A 16,529-nucleotide genomic window follows, 5' to 3' on the forward strand; every position below is an offset into this window, starting at 1 on the left:
CACGGTCAGATTCAAAACACAAAAGTCATTCTTCAGAAAACCAATACAGATTTCTACTACCAGTTTGAGTCCTGCCTCTTCCTTTGTTCCTCTTCCATCCTCTTTCTGTGAATGCAAGTGTTCCTTGACTCCGGAGAGGTTGAATCAGTGACACATGTTCTTCTGTATTGTCTTTATTATTGTGCTTTATGCAAAAATATATATATTGAACCTCTCCTATTGAAACTGCCAGGATAATCTGATGCATTTTATGTCTCTTCAGCCTATGGCCATACTGCCCTGAAGATGCTGGATCTCGTCTGATCTCAGAAGCAAACCAGGGTCAGGCCTGGTTAGTACTTGGATAGGAGACCGCCTGGGAATACCGGGTGCCATAGGCTTAGAGGAAGGCAGTGGTAAACCACCTCTGAATACCTCTTACCATGAAAACCCTATGAATATAAGATTCATAGGGTCACCAGGAGTCGTAATTGACTTCTTGTAAAAATGCAGCTACTGCTCTCATTATAGCTAATTCTGTGTTGCAGTGTGTAAAATACATCAAGAATTAATTTTAGCCATCCTATAATCTTCCCTTTTGGAGTTTGTGATATGAACACAATTTCTGTAATATTTCTGTGCAAACTTATACTTTATTTTATTCTGCAATATGTCATCGTATTCCATTCCATTTTATCTTATTTTCCGTATTTGGATAATATGTTTTATGCTGTCTTTGAATACTTTCTATGCTGCTCATGGACTATAATAAAGAAGATTGATTGATTGTTCTTCTGTCATTTTGATGTTGCCCACACCATCAAATAATTTGGTGCAGGACAGCCTAGTACACTTCTCTTGAACCCCAGATGTTGTTGGACTACAATTCCCATCAGCCCTAACCATTGGTTAAGCTGGCTGGGGATGATGGGAGTTAGAGTCAAACAACATCTGGGGCATCCATGATTTTAGAAGGTTGGGTTAGTAAAATAATAATATAATAGCACCAGTGTTTTCTTTTTTTAAAAAAAAAACTTCAGACCCAAAGCAAAGGGAGGAGACATAGCTCACTGGCACAGCACATGCTTTCCATGCAAATGGTGCTCGATTCAGTCCTTGGCATCTCCAGGTATTTATTATTATTTTATTTCTTAAATGCATATCCTGCCCTTCCTCCCAAAAGGAGCGCAGAATGGCACACAGGTGATAAAACACTAAAAATATCTATAAAACATATTTGAAACATCTTTAACTATTTTTTTAAAAAAATCTTAAACAATTCTAATGCAGAGGCAGGCTGGGATAAATTCTCTACTTAAAAGGCTTGTTGAAAGAGGAAGGTCTTCAGTAGGCTCTGAAAAGACAACACAAATGGTGCCTGTCTAATATTTAAGGAGAGGGAATTCCAGTGTCAGTGACACCACACTGATTCCTGATTCGTATAGTGTGCAGAATAGATCTCCTGATGAGATGGTATCTGCGGGAAGCCCTCACCTACAGAGCGAATGACCGACTGGGTATATAAGAGGTAAGATGATCTTTCAGGTATCCTGGTCCCAAGCTGTATAAGGCTTTATTCACCAAAACCAGCACCTTAAACGTAGCCCAGTAGCTAATGGGTAGCCAGTGCAATTCTTTCAGTAGTGGGGTGATATGTTAGCAATATCCTGACCCAGTGAACAGTCACATTGTCACATTTGCACCAGCTGCAGCTTCTGGACCATCCTCAGGGCAGCCCCACACAGAGATAGGAAAGACTGAATCTGAATTCCTAGACCACAGCTGCCAGCCAGAGTAGAAAACACTGAGCTTGATGGCCCAATGGCCTGATGTAGTGCAAGGCAGCTCACATATTTATATAAGGCACTGTAGAATCCAGACCCCCGACCCCTAAGTGAAACCAAACTTAGCTTCTTTTGGTTTGCTAACATGAAAATATCCTCTAATTTTATCTCAGGCTGCCGCATTCTTCCACCAGCATTTGCCAAAAGAAGGTCAAGGAACTATCTTCGTTTTACATTCCCACTGGCAGTCACAGAAGCAGGGTTTCTTCTAGTTCATAATTCAGAACTCAAATTTCATGAGACAACATCAGAAATGTCACTTTAAACCACACTAATTCTTTCACAGTTTAACATGAGTGGGTGACAGTGCAATTCAAGCTGGGGAAGAAGGGGGGGGAAGAGGCTGTCTAATTTCAGTAAGTGTACCACAAGCCAACTTGGCAGACCTCCACTTGGATCAGACAAACGTCTGCTCTGTGGAAGTCGAAAGCACAGCGATAATTATCGTTGCTGATACTGCATCAGTTGTAGTGACAATGTGGTTTATGAGGATGAACCCGACATAAGGATCTCTCCTTTGCCGACAGTATGTTGGCACTGCTGTGGAAAGCTGGTGGAAATTTTATGGGTTTCAGTGGGCCCATTGATACATGCCAGGGAGTGGTGCTGTCAAGCTGGAAAGTAATTCATTAGGTGTCTGATTTGTTTAATTGTTGCAAGGTTCTTTTTTACTTGGGTTAATGGTCTTGGGACGGGGGGGATATATTCTACAGCAGACATAGGGAACCTTTTTCAGCTTGAGGACTGCATCCTTAGGGGCAGAGATTCCGGTGCCAGCAGTTCAAGTATGTGGCCCTGATTGCTGAGCAGACACATTGCTCACCTCGTCCCAGTCCACCCCCATTAGTGTTTTATCACCTGCTTGCCACACTGGGTTCCTTTTGGGAGGAAGGGCAGGATATACATTTAATAAATGGATGGTGACCTCCTGAACATCAACACTGACCGCTACACCACTAGTCAGCTTAACCAAACCCTATGTGGGCCACATCCAAAGTTTGCATGTATAGTGGGAGAGGAGAAGGCCCTTTTTTCATTTTGAGGGCTTCATTCCCCTCTGGGCAACCTTCCGAGGGCTACATGCCAGTGGTGGGTGGGGCCAGAGGCAAGAGTGGGTGGGGCGATGAATGTAAATTTTACCTTTGAACTGTAGACTAGTTTCTTGACTCATTCACACACCCCTCTGTATCCTCCATCCAGACAAGGAAGAGGCATATTGCAGTTCAAGATCACATTCTAGCCAGGCAAAAACACTCAGTGAAGCAGAGCCAAGGAGGGGTGTGGCCTGGGGTGAGTGGGTGGTAAGTAGGGTTGCCAGGTCCATGGTCTGAGACTGATCCTGTATCTTTAGGAGAAGAGAAAGTCAGCCAAGTGCAGGTGTTCTTGCAACAGTGTAATGGGAAAAACCACAAGGTGGAATTCTCGCTTCCCCCTGTAGGACTTTTAAAGATACAGAAGACCTCTTGGAGGCCAGGCCTGGCAACCAAGAGGTGTTCTGTATCATAAAAAGTTGTCCAGGGGGAAGGGAGAATTCCACCTTGTGGTTTTTCCCATTACAGAGTTGCAAGAACACCTGCACTTGGCTGACTTCCTCTTCTCCTAAAGATACATGATCAGTCTCCGGCCAAGAACCTGGCAACCCTAGTGGTAGCCTGAGGTGACGTCCAATAACCAGATAAAGGAGCCTGGAGGGCTGCATTCAGCCTCTGGGCCTGAGGTTCCCAGCCCCAAGCTACAGCTTTGTAATATAGAAGCCTAGTTCCTGGCCTTGCCCCCATACCTTTTGTTTCTACACTTTTTCTTCTGTTGATGGCTTCTTCATTAAAATATAACAAAAAAGTTGTTGTTTTGTCGCCTGTGCATTAGAAGGGATAAACTGTTCACTGAGCATAATGATTAATGATTGAATAGTGCAGTTGTTGCAGAAATATGGTCATGCCGTGAAGAGAGATCTGAAGATTATACTAACACCAGGGGATGGCTTATTAATCACACTTCTGGAGGAATTTGTGAGTAAATCAATCTACCTTATTAATGATATTTCAGCTTTGCTCTGCGAGATGTCTCTTATAAATCCAGAAGGGCAATTATCTGTTTAGACCAGGAAACAATATTAGTTACAGCCAGTGTGGAAATCTTTGATCTGCATAGCTTAAATAAAGAGAATGAAAAAGGAAAGAATAAGAATATTTGAAATGTACACGAAAGGGCTAGCAAAAACATGGTGTCATTTTGGAAAGGTTTAATTATAAATATTTGCTACCTCCTCTCTGGAAATGAGGTGGCCTGTTTTTCCAAGTATAAGTTACAGCTAAGTTTTGCATACTCAAACTGTGATAATATAGTAGCTCAAGAGGGAAAAACAATACTTTTCTCACCCGCTGCTCAGCTTTGGAGGAATTCTTGTAGTACATGAAGTAGTTAACTGTATTCTGGAATGCTTTATTAATTTAAGAGTCCTTCAAAGAGAGATCTCAAATTCATGATAGCAAGAAGGAGAGAAAAGCAAGCAATAATTTAAAAGGAAATATTTTCCAGGTTCAAGGCATCCATTTTTCGACTTCTCTTTAATCGACAATTCACTGAAGTTAAAAAATTGGAGACAGTGAAAAATGAGTGTACAGAGATCCAAATGGAAATCTATACATAAGCCTGCCAAGGACTTTGGTTAACAGTTTTAACATGGATGTTTTAATTCTTTTAGCATGGACATAGTAAAAGTTTAAAATTAAGACATTGCTGGTCCCAGATGCAGGGCAAACGAGCGTAACACACATGGATGGCCTCCACTGTAATTGCTTATCCCACACACCCAGCTGTGACACCAAATCCACCCATCTTGGAATGGCACTTTTGATTGTGTGAACTTGCCCTCCATCTTCCAGTTTTAGCTGGTTTGAATTCAGCCTGTTATTCAGGAGCCAGCTGGGGCTAAGTCCATATTTTATTCATGTCAGTAAAGCTTTCATCAAAGCAGGATATGAATTTTCCCCCTCTTTCTTTCTGGATATCTGTGCACATTTTGAGGCTGCTGTTCACAGTCTGGCTCCAAGCCGGAATGATGCGCACCTGGAAATGAAAAATGGAGCGAGTCACATCTTCGTCTTGATGCTGGCTCTTAGAACAGGCCCAAATGCACGCCAGCCTTGCCAATTCACAACCGAGTTCAAACAAGGAGGAAATAGCCTTCATCCACTTTTCATCCTAGCTTACCAACATTCATGATCAGAGGAACACACTTTTTATGGCTGTTACTGAGTTTCTCTGAAATCTGACTAATGCCATCAGGCTGCTGTAATAAAACAACAACACATTTTACTTCAGTCCAGCCATACACAATACTAACTGAATAGAATTCAAAATGCTGTTTTTGATCTTTAAAGCCCCTCAAGGGTCTTTTACCATGTCTTTATCTTTATTAGCAAAATTGCAGGGCCAGAGGCCAACGCAAGTAAAACAACAGTACAAATACATGTTAAAAACAATAGTGGGAATTTCCCAGGACAAAAATAGCGCCTATATGATACTTCGCAAGGCAATATGATTTGCCCGAAGTTTTCGTGCAGCTATTATAGAAAGGGATACATTATGAGTTACTTCCCAAGTATGGTCAGCCATTAAAAAGATGATTTTTTCATCAGGTGAAGTAAAATTGAAAATGTCTAACCATTTCTTAAGGAACCTTAATCTGGGTTGGGTATAAATTGAGCAATAAAGCAAGACATGGGGAAGATCCTCCGCTGTAGGAAGGCCACAGACACAGGACCTTTGGTCCTTAGGGACGCTGGCTAGTCGACCTTCCCTATCGGCATTTGGCAGGGAAAAGAAGCGAAGGGCTGTGAAAGCTCGTCTAAGAGCAGTGGGTAAGGGTTGAACAAGATATGTAGAACATTGGGGAGCATATTTGAAACGCCAAAACCAGGGAGATACTTTGGAATTGATAATAGATAGCCTATCTAATTTCATGGAATGAAGGAATATGGATGTACGTAAAGATTTGTTATTAAAATTTGAGTTAAAATCTGGTGCTGAGAGATGATAGATAGCAAATTATTTAGTTTGGAGCCCCATAGGACAGAGGCAAAGGGGTGGTTAAAACATAGTTTGAGTAATACTCTAGACTGGGACACATTAGAAAATCTCAAAAACTCATAGACTCTTTTCTCAGGGGCAGTTAACTTAATAGATAGGGAATGTGGCAATCTGGTCTTGAAGGCTTTGAGTCTAAGTAGGAGGGGAAAATGGTCACTCTCAGTCCTGAAATTGACATTAAAGTCTAAAATATCATCCAACAGCGTCTGAGAGACCAAGATATAGTCAATCAGATTTGCACCGCGGGATGTCCGGAAAGTGAATGAGCCCGAGGATAGGTCATATATGGTACCATTTATAATTTCCAAAAGGTGTGCTGAGGCAAATTCTATTAACAGAGGACCTTGCTTGTTCGACTTTGGATCTTGTATAGACTTATGCAGAAACAAATTTTGGGTAAAAGGATCCTGATTAGAGGTATTGATGTTAAACGGCCAGGAATTTCCTATTCTGGCGTTAAAGTCTCCACATAAAAGAATTCTATCATTTGGAAACTGGGACTCTATGTAAGAGAGGGCCTCATCCAGCCAGTCCCATTGGTTGGAGAGATCACGCAAGGGAGGTAAATAGATATTAATACAAATCGTAGGGTCAGCCCATAAACCCTTTATCCTAAGGGCCAACATAAAGGTTGGGAGTATTAGAGGAAGCTGAACAGGTGTCACTGCCATAGAACCAGAGACGAAAATAGTAAGACCCCCGCTTGGACGGCCAATACTTGGCTGCCGAGGTTGAAAAAGATATGTAACCAGGGAGGATCATTTTGTCTGGGGAAGTTGACCAGGTTTCCTGCAGACAAATGATCATAAAGTTGTTTAAATATTCTATAAAGTCAATGTCATGGCATTTGTTCACCCATCCACTAATGTTCCAAGACAAGATAGTGATAGGTCATATAGAAGTGATCTCGTTAAAGAGAGAAGACTGTACAATACAGCCATTCCGGGTTGATGGTCGGGGAAGGTGTTGTACTTGTGGGTCGATATTATTCCTAAAAGGGGCCAGGGAGTTGTTATGAGTAGATGAAGATCGGGGATTTGGAGATGGGGGGGGCTTTATAGACCCCCTTTCCTCCGGGGCCAAAAAATGCATTTTTGTCCAAAATCCGGGAGAGTCGATTTTTGCCCGTTTGGCCAGCTCATAAGAGAAAAAATTTTCAGAGGCTAAGCAGTCAAAAGATAGGATGGAGGAATCTTTTTCCGGGGTCCTCTGCTCTAGTTGTTGATAAGAAAGCTGGTGAAGGTGAGGAACTGTCTCCGAGTTAGACTTCACGTCCCCTAGGGTATTCGTATTAGCTACTTGTCCAAGAACTGGATTTTTGTAGAGTGGATCGTTAGTGGCAGAAAGTTTAGGACTCACTGTGGGTAAGTATGGTAAGGATCGATTCTTGAGTAGAATAAGATGAGTTTTCAGTTGTTCAAGGCATTCTATTATCTCATTCTGGTTTGAAACCGGTAGAGAACTAAAGGTTTCTATAAGTAAAAGCTCTTCCGAGGTAAATAAATTAGGGGAGACCTGCAGGGGAGGAGGTAGATTTGATGGCGGGAGCCCTTTGGGAATCAGTGTCATGGAGGGGAGGTAGAAGCAAAGGGTACGAGGGGTTCATGTGTCTGCAAAGGGTTAAACAGTAATGAGGGGGGAAATCTGGATTTGGTAGGGCTAATAATTAAAGGTTCTGGTAATATACTATTTTCAAAGTGTCTATGAATAGATATTCCCAAATCGACTAATAATGGTCTAATAGACAAAAACTTACAAGATATATCACAGGAGGAAAATTGAACTAATGCACGAGCCTTGTGGCCATTAAAAAATAAGTATTTGACATTAGATATATCAGTTATAGATAAGGGCAGTTTTGATCTAAATAAATTACAAAAATGATGAATCCGTGCTGGTTGAGAGAGTAGTCCAGGGGGCTTCGGAAAGTTATTGAATATTAGCTGAAAGGGATTCAGTACTAGGTTCCATTGGGCAACCTTGATGGAGGGATCTCCTTTAGGTCTTAATAATGCTTCGGCCCACGGATCTTGAGGAAGATCAGTAAAGGGGTTTGCCTTCTTCTGGAAAGAGAGAGATAAATCAAGGGCATCTGAAGATAGAAAAGGGTGATCATTCGGCGATCTGTTGTGTTGTTCTGAAGAAGTGATATCATCATTAGGGGCATTCGCAGGAGTATTCCTTGGCGCAATGATGCGATGTTGTAGCGGCTTCGGAGTTTTAGCTGTGTGAAGATGCTCATTTATTTTCTCAGTAGGCTCTGTAGTTGCAGTTCCCTCCAAGAGGGCAAAAAGTTTGTTAAAATTCATTTTTCTCCCGGGTAGATGTTTATGATTCTTCACATTGGCAGATTTCTTTTTCTTAGGTAGCAACGATGAGCAGTGATGTCGTTTAATTTTCCTAGATTTTACTCTGTGCTTGTCGTTTCCTGATGTCTCTTGATTGGTGTGAGGAGAAGCAGAAAGAGTAGATGGCAGATGGGCCTCTGGTGGGGCCTGTTCATGGTTAGGAGATGAGTTAACTACCAAGGTTAGCAAGCGGTTGGATTCAAGTATGGACGAGTTGATAGAATCTAAGTCCAAAGCAATCATAAAAAGACAGCCTAATAATGTAGGGCTAATTTCCTTGAGTGCTGCTGATACTTCGGGTGGCTTGCAAGATGGAGAAACTTCTACCCCCTCAAGAGGAGAGTCCGCCTTCGATGTTTCTTGACGGGTTGGCTTAGACGAGCTACGTGGAGACTTCAATATCGAGTTCGAGGCCATGCCGTTAAAAAAATGTGGCGGGGATTCCAACAGATTCAATGTAATATACTCAGGGTCGTCCACTCCGGTATCCAAGGGTACGTTGCAGCTAAATTCGCCCGAAGTGGCAAGTCTCTTTCCAGATATAGATCCCGCTGTGGCCATTTCTTCTGCAAGAGTTAAAGCAGTTGGGGCATTTGTATTATAGTCACCAAAATCTTTAAGGGGAAGATGTGAAATGGACCAATCATGATTCAACAGAGGATCAGGAGAGATGTTCTTTAGTAATTGCTCTGGTTTTAGAGAAGCCAAAAACTGAGTAATATGTTGCTGTTTCTTTAAGTTTATTGAAGGTTCCGGTGAGCAGTGAGAATCAGATAAGGAGTGAGAATGTGGTGAGACTGTGGATTTAGTTTTTTTTTCTTTTTTTCCCCTTTTTCAGGATGTTTTGTTTAGTTTGTTTGTATTTCGAGGCCCGGGGGAGTGAGGAAGTTCTTTGTTGTTCTTTGGCTTCTCATTACTACCATTATAATTTAATGTTGGAAGTTTCCTTTAAAACTTTCTTTCTGTGCCAGGTCGTAGGAGACGTGACGAAGCAATTCAAAGGCAAAAAATAAGGTAATAGAGAAATAATAAAACTAATGGAGTATAATCATTAAGAACTTGAAAAAGGTTTAAAATCATAAGGAGATAGAGAAGCTACTGCTGGACCGACGCCATCTTATCAGCTGAGTCCTTTTACCATGTGAACCCACCTAGAAGCTGCTGTCTTCATCAGAGGCCCTTCTCCATGTGCCCACCCCAGAGAGGTACAGAGGGTGGTCACATGAGAACAGGCCTTTTCAGTGGTAGCCCCCATCAGACACTCTCCCCTGTGAGATGCACCAGGCACCATCCTTGTCAGTCTTTAGCCATCAGTCCAAAACCGTTTTGTTTACCCAGACCTTGGTAATTAAGTTGCCTCCAATGGTAATGCGTTTCTTTTAGTGGAGTGCGTGGGACAAGTCATCATTAATATATGACTGGATGAACACTTTATGTACTTTGTCTTGTTCATTTTTTACATTTTTCTGGTTTGAAAATGAAGATTTCTTGCTTTAGTATAAAGTGACTGATAAATGTAAATACCAGCAACACATATCAGGTAAGACTATTGATCCATCTGCCTCAGCACAGTCTAAGACTGACTGACAGAGGCTCTTCAGGGTTTTAGACAGGTGACACTCCCAGCCCTACCTGGAGATGCCAGGGACTGAACCTGGGACCTTCTGCATGCAAAACAGATGCTCTGCCACTGATCCATGGCCCTTCTCCTAAAGCAAATCTGCTATTTGCTGTGCAAGTGGGGGCAGATTGTTCCTTTCCTGCTTGAGGGTGCAGACTGACTGATATGGCCAATCAGGGAGCATGGGGGAGAGCATGTTAAAGTTGGCTGCACTCTATCAGCTTCCTCTACTTCTGCAGTACAATAATCCTCTTGCCTCCCTTCTGTGTCATTGTGGGATTAGCTAGTCAACATTTGGGGAATTTTGGGGGGGGTCACACAGAATGTCCAAGGACACTTTTTTTAACTACTCCACATTGATAACACGATGGGTACTATAGCATTTTTCATGTGGGCAGGGAGTGCGGATATGATGACATATTTTTAGGCACCCTGAGGCATCTGGAGGGTTAGATTATTTGTTCACCTACTCAAGGATTGTCTGCTATGACTGCCAGTAGCTCTCCAGAATCTCAGGCACAGTTCTTTACCATCCTTTGTCTTTTACCTATTATCAATACCTTGGCACAGTCATTAACCAAAATGGAGACAATAGTCAAGAAATTAGAAGAAGGCTAGGACTGGGGTGGCAGCTATGGGAGAACTAGAAAAGGTCCTCAAATGCAATGATGTATCACTGAACGCTAAAGTCATGATCATTCAGACCATGGTATTCCTGATCTCTATGTATGGATGTGAAAGTTGGACAGTGAAAAAAGCGGATAAGAGAAAAATCAACTCATTTGAAATGTAGCGTTAGACAAATAATTGGGTGTTAGAACAAATTAAACCAGAACTATCATTAGAACCTAAAATGATGAAACTGAGGTTATCATACTTTGGACACATAATGAGAAGACATAATTCACTAGAATAGATAATAATGCTGGGAAAAACAGAAGGGAGTAGAAAAAGAAGAAGACCAAACAAGAGGTGGATTGATTCCATAAAGGAAGCCGCAGACCTGAACTTACAAGATCTGAACAGGGTGGTTCATGACAGATGCTCTTGGAGGTCACTGATTCATAGGGTTACCATAAGTCAAAATCAACTTGAAGGGACATAACAACAAAAACCTTTTACCTAGTTGTACTGGCAATGAACCTGGGAACCTTTCCACACAAAACATGTACTCTAACACGGAGCTATTGTCCCCTGTAGGTGTTTAATGAGCTGCTGTCTGCCTCTACTGCTGTCTCTGGCCACCGTTGCTATTTTTGTGTGGGTGTCCATCATAAATTCAGGTTGCACTATTAAAGGTTGACTTAGTGCACTTACACAACAAAAAATGCTTCTCCAATAACTGAACCTTTTGCAACAAGGAAAGTGACAGGAAAATGTCTTGGAAAATTTGGGATAACAATCGCTTGGTGCAGTGTTGTGTAACCTGCTTCCCTGCCTCCCAGAAGGAGCCCAGGGTGGCAAACAAAAACATTAAAAACCTTTTAAAACATTTTAAAAACAAAAGACTTTAAGACAAGACAAAACATCTTTAAAAACATCTTAAAATAAAACATCTTTAAAAAAACAACTTCAAAAACATCTTAAAAAGCAATTCCAGCAGAGATGCAGACTGGGATAAGGTCTCAACTTAAAGGGCTTGTTGAAAGAGGAAGGTCTCCAGTAGGTGCTGAAAAGATAACAGAGGGCACCTGTCTAATATTTAAGGAGAGGGAATTCCAAAGCGCTGATGCCACAACGCTAAAGGTCTGCTTCCTATGTTGGGCCTCCTGATAAGATGGTATTTGCAGGAGGCCCTCACCTGCAGAGCGCAGTGACCGACTGGGTATATAAGGGGTAAGACAATCTTTCAGGTATGGAATCAGAATGAATCAGAAATCAGAATGAATGTTTAATAAATAGCTGACATTGTCTGACCCCCCTGCAAATGTTGTGCAAGCAAATCAGGCTGAATACTCAATAAACAGGTTGCCTGGAACTGACCGCAGCTTAGGGATGGGATCCATTGGTTGGTGCCACTTCAAAAGCATTCCACGGTTGACCTAACAGGCTGGTATTGATTTGAGCTTGTTCATTGTCTGCTAGCTGCCAATTTTACCAATCTGTTTTTCCCCTCACCTCATAAAAATATTAATATTAATATAGATATTTTGAAAGGAAATACTGATATTTTGAAAGGGAAAATATATTTTAAAAGAAAGATTAATAAATGAAAAGAAATACTGCTGAAATGATCATTCTTAATATCAATATTTTAGAAACAGATGTTGTTTTAAAAAATGAATTCTGAGAAATACCTTTAGAAAATTGCTACATAAAAATCCAGTCCATAATGATAGAGAATAAGAGAATCTGGTAGCAAATCTGAATTGGACATAATTCTACCACATCCCTACCACAGGTACAGGAGAGAATTCCACTCCCCTGTTGATGACATGATGGCCAGTAGCTCCTACTAGTAAACAGTATTCCTGAATGGTCATGCACCTAATTTATATACCTTCTTCTAGAGTGGCTTGCTTCTACCACAAAACAATGTGAATGTGAAGTGGGAATGAGGGAGAAATTTGATTCAGTTCACATTTAAAGGCAAACCTACCTAATTCACACTTTCCAAAACAATACGAGAACCCAAAGATCCTTTGAAAAATTTGCAGTTCTCTGAATTTCGTGATGCAGTTGTCCAACCAACCAGGGTGTACAGAAGTGCACATATTAGGGCAAAGTGAGCATACATATGCATATATTAGTGAAAATAACATAGAAAACACATCATATGAGGGAAAACTGCCTTGTCAATGTGTGCATATTAGGATAAATTCACACTAAAATGCTGATGACTTTTTAAAATTACGAACTGATGTGGAAATGTGTAGAAATGAACTTAAGATGGGGGGGGATGAGAAAGCAAGAGGAACCAAAATTGACAGATTCACCCATCTGAAGCATAACAAACCTGGTTGGGTAGAATAAGAACATTGATTTTTTTTCCTACGTAAAAGAGTAGGCCCATATCCAATGAGGAATGTCCTTTTACTGCTTTCTCTATAAAATGCCTGTTAATTATGTTTCTTTTGGCATGCAGGGTCTCATTCCAGCCTCCCTCTTCCTGTTCTGTTAAAAGGGAGGAAAACTAGAACTTCTAGACAGAAAAAAAGCCACCTGGTGATGCATATTCTGACACAGCCACTGATGTGCCGCCCAGCCATGTTTCATGTTTTAAGGTATTGAAGATGGTACAGAAAATTATCCAATGTAACGGTGAGAGTTTCAGACAAAAATCTAATCTACCATTCATGCAAAACACAATGAAGTCCAAATGTTACCGGGGGGGGGAGGAGAGCGAGTGAGCTGAGAAGGGCATTTTTGTTTCACAAAGGTGTACATGTTAAATAATCAAAGGATTCAACATAACAATATGGTTATAGATAGTTATCTTAAGTGCCTTCTGTGGCGAGAAACTGAAATTAAGAACTTGAACAAAACATGAGACATGAAAGCCCAGGTTCTACAAACACTACGTGGCTTATTAAAACCACTTTGATCCATTGCTTCTTTGATCTCTTGGGTCTTATCAAGAATTCACTTTCAGGGGTAAATATAGGTAGTTCAGAGAGATTTTATGACATACTGTACATACTTTCCCCCCCAACACTTTTTAATTACTTGGGGGGGTCAAAAAGGGGGGGAGTTAAGCTGATAGTATTGCTATCTGACAAGGGTAATTTGAAAAATGCTGATTATTTTGAAGTAATCCATATGCATACTATACTTCCCCCACCAAAAAAGGTCAAGTTTGCAGTATTTTTTTTTTAAAAAAAGTTTATAAAATGTGATCAATTAATTAAAACATAAGGTAAATGGCATACAATTAGCAGGAGGCTTACTCTCTAAAGCTTAATATATTCCCATTAAAGTACTACCCAGTTAAACTGGGTCAATGGTCTTTCTTGTGTGTGGAAGAAGTGAATCCATGTCTTTTGCAACTATGTACATAATCTGTATAGGAGAAAGACCATAGCTCAGTGGCAGACCATCTGCCTTGCATGCAGAAGGTCCCAGGTTCAATCCCTGTGGTCTCCAGGTAGGGCCTGGGAACACCCCTGTCTGAAATACTGGAAAGACACTTCCAGTTGGCCTAAACAATACTGAGCTAGATGGACCAATGATCTGACTCGGTATAGAGTAGTTTCCTATGTTCCTTATGCATAAAGTAGGTATTCCACACAAAGGCTTGCTTTGCATGATCTTTCCTTTCAAAAGGAAGGAGGCACGCTCTGCAAATTTGGTTTGTGTGTGCATGGAGTGGAGTGGAGTGTTCATTTCACATGTCAAATTATTATTTATTTATTTATTTATTTTATTTAATTTAATTTATATACCGCCCTAAGCCCGGAGGCTCTCTGGGCGGTGTACAAAAAGATAAAAACCAGCACAATATATAAATACAATAAATACAATAAATCAAGAAACAAAACAAACAAACAACAAAAGAACCAAACAATGTCCAAAATACAAAAATGCTGTTAAAATACACTTTAAAATGCCTGGGAGTATAAAAAGGTTTTCACCTGGCGCCGAAAAGATAGTAGCGTCGGTGCCAGGCGCACCTCATCGGGGAGACTGTTCCACAGTTCAAGGGCCACCACTGAAAAGGCCCTAGCTCTAGTCACCACCCTCCGAGCTTCTCGATAGAATGGTACTCAGAGGAGGGCCTTAGATGTTGAGCGCAGTGTACGGGTAGGTTCATATTGGGAGAGGTGTTCCACCAGGTATTGCGGTCCCATGCCGTGTAGGGCTTTATAGGTCAAAACCAGCACTTTGAATCTAGCCCGGAAACAAATAGGAAGCCAGTGCAGACGGGCCAGAACAGGTGTTATATGAGCAGACCTTCTGGTCCGCGTCAACAATCTGGCCGCTGCATTCTGGACTAGCTGTAGTTTCCGAACAGTCTTCAAGGGCAGCCCAACGTAGAGCGCGTTGCAGTAGTCCAATCTAGAAGTTACCAGAGCATGAACAACTGAGGTGAGATCATCACTGTCCAGATAGGGACGTAGCTGGGCTACCAATCGAAGATGGTAAAAAGCATTCTGTGCCACCGAGGCCACCTGGGCCTCAAGAGACAAGGAAGGATCGAAAAGAACTCCCAAGCTACGAACCTGTTCCTTCAAGGGGAGTGTAACCCCATCAAAAACAGGATGAACATCCACCATCTGAGCAGAGAAGGCACTCACCAACAGCGTCTCGGTCTTGTCTGGATTGAGCTTCAGTCTGTTAGCTCCCATCCAGTCCATTATCGCGGCCAGGCAACAGTTTAGCACGTTAACAGCCTCACCTGAAGAGGATGAAAAGGAGAAATAGAGCTGAGTGTCATCAGCGTACTGATGACAACCCACCCCAAAACTCCTGATGACCGCACCCAGCAGCTTCATGTAGATGTTAAAAAGCATGGGGGACAGTACCGATCCCTGTGGGACTCCACAATGGAGAGTCCAGGGTATCGAGCAATGTTCCCCAAGCACTACCTTCTGTTGACAACCCACCAAGTAGGAGCGGAGCCACTGCCCAGCAGTACCCCCAACTCCCACTCCGTGAGTCTTCCCAGAAGGATACCATGGTCGATGGTATCAAAAGCAGCTGAGAGATCAAGGAGAATCAACAGAGTCACACTCCCCCTGTCCCTCTCCCGACAGAGGTCATCATACAGGGCGACCAAGGCTGTTTCGGTGCCAAAACCGGGCCTAAAACTGGATTGAAACGGATGAAGATAATCAGTGTCATCCAAGAGCCCCTGGAGCTGGCCGGCAACCACCCATTCCAGTACCTTGCCCAAGAACGGAACATTCGCCACAGGTCTATAGTTGTTCAGGTTATCTGGGTCCAAGGAGGGTTTCTTCAGGAGCGGTCTCACTACCGCCTCTTTTAGGCAGTCAGGGACCACTCCCTCTCTCAAAGAGGCGTTTATTATCTCCTTGGCCCAGCCGGCGGTTCCGGTCCTGCCAGCTTTCACCAGCCAAGAGGGGCAAGGGTCCAGAACAGATGTGGTTGCCCGCACCAGTCCAAGGATCTTGTCAACATCCTCAAGCTGTACAGACTGAAACTCATCCAATAAATAAGGACAAGACCGTGTTCTGGATGCTTCATTAGATCTCACTGCCATAACATTGGAGTCTAAGTCCCGGCGAATGCATGCGATCTTATCCTGGAAGTGCCTCGCGAACTCATCACAGCAGGCTACAGATGAATCCATAATATCCCGAGGGCCAGAATGTAAAAGCCCTCATACAATTTTAAAGAGCTCCGCCGGGCGAGAGAGAGATGCCTTAATTGTGGCAGCAAAATATCTCTTTTTTGCTGCCCTCACCGCTACTATATACCGCTTAGAAGAGGCACTTACCAAAGCATAATTGCATTCGTCAGGAGTTCGCCTCCAACTGCACTCAAGCCTCCTCCTCTCTTGCTTCATCACTCTCAGCTCCACGGTATACCATGGAGCTGTATGAGCTCTACATAGGAGGGGGCGCATGGGAGCGATCGTGTCAACCGCCCGGGTCATCTCCGTATTCCACAATCCAACCAGGGCTTCGACAGGAGCGCCAGTCTTCTCAGTCGGAAAATCCCCCAGAGCCCTTTGGAAACCCTCAG

The 16,529-nt window shown here is 42.4% G+C and overlaps 1 pseudogene; it reads left to right on the forward strand.

Annotated features, from left to right (window-relative positions):
• The first annotated feature begins 261 nt into the window (after positions 1-261).
• On the forward strand, positions 262-380 carry LOC133369482 (5S ribosomal RNA; annotated as a pseudogene).
• Positions 381-16,529: the final 16,149 nt, after the last annotated feature.

Source organism: Rhineura floridana, chromosome 13 (assembly GCF_030035675.1).
Source record: "Rhineura floridana isolate rRhiFlo1 chromosome 13, rRhiFlo1.hap2, whole genome shotgun sequence".
Classification (NCBI taxonomy): Eukaryota; Metazoa; Chordata; class Lepidosauria; order Squamata; family Rhineuridae; genus Rhineura; species Rhineura floridana.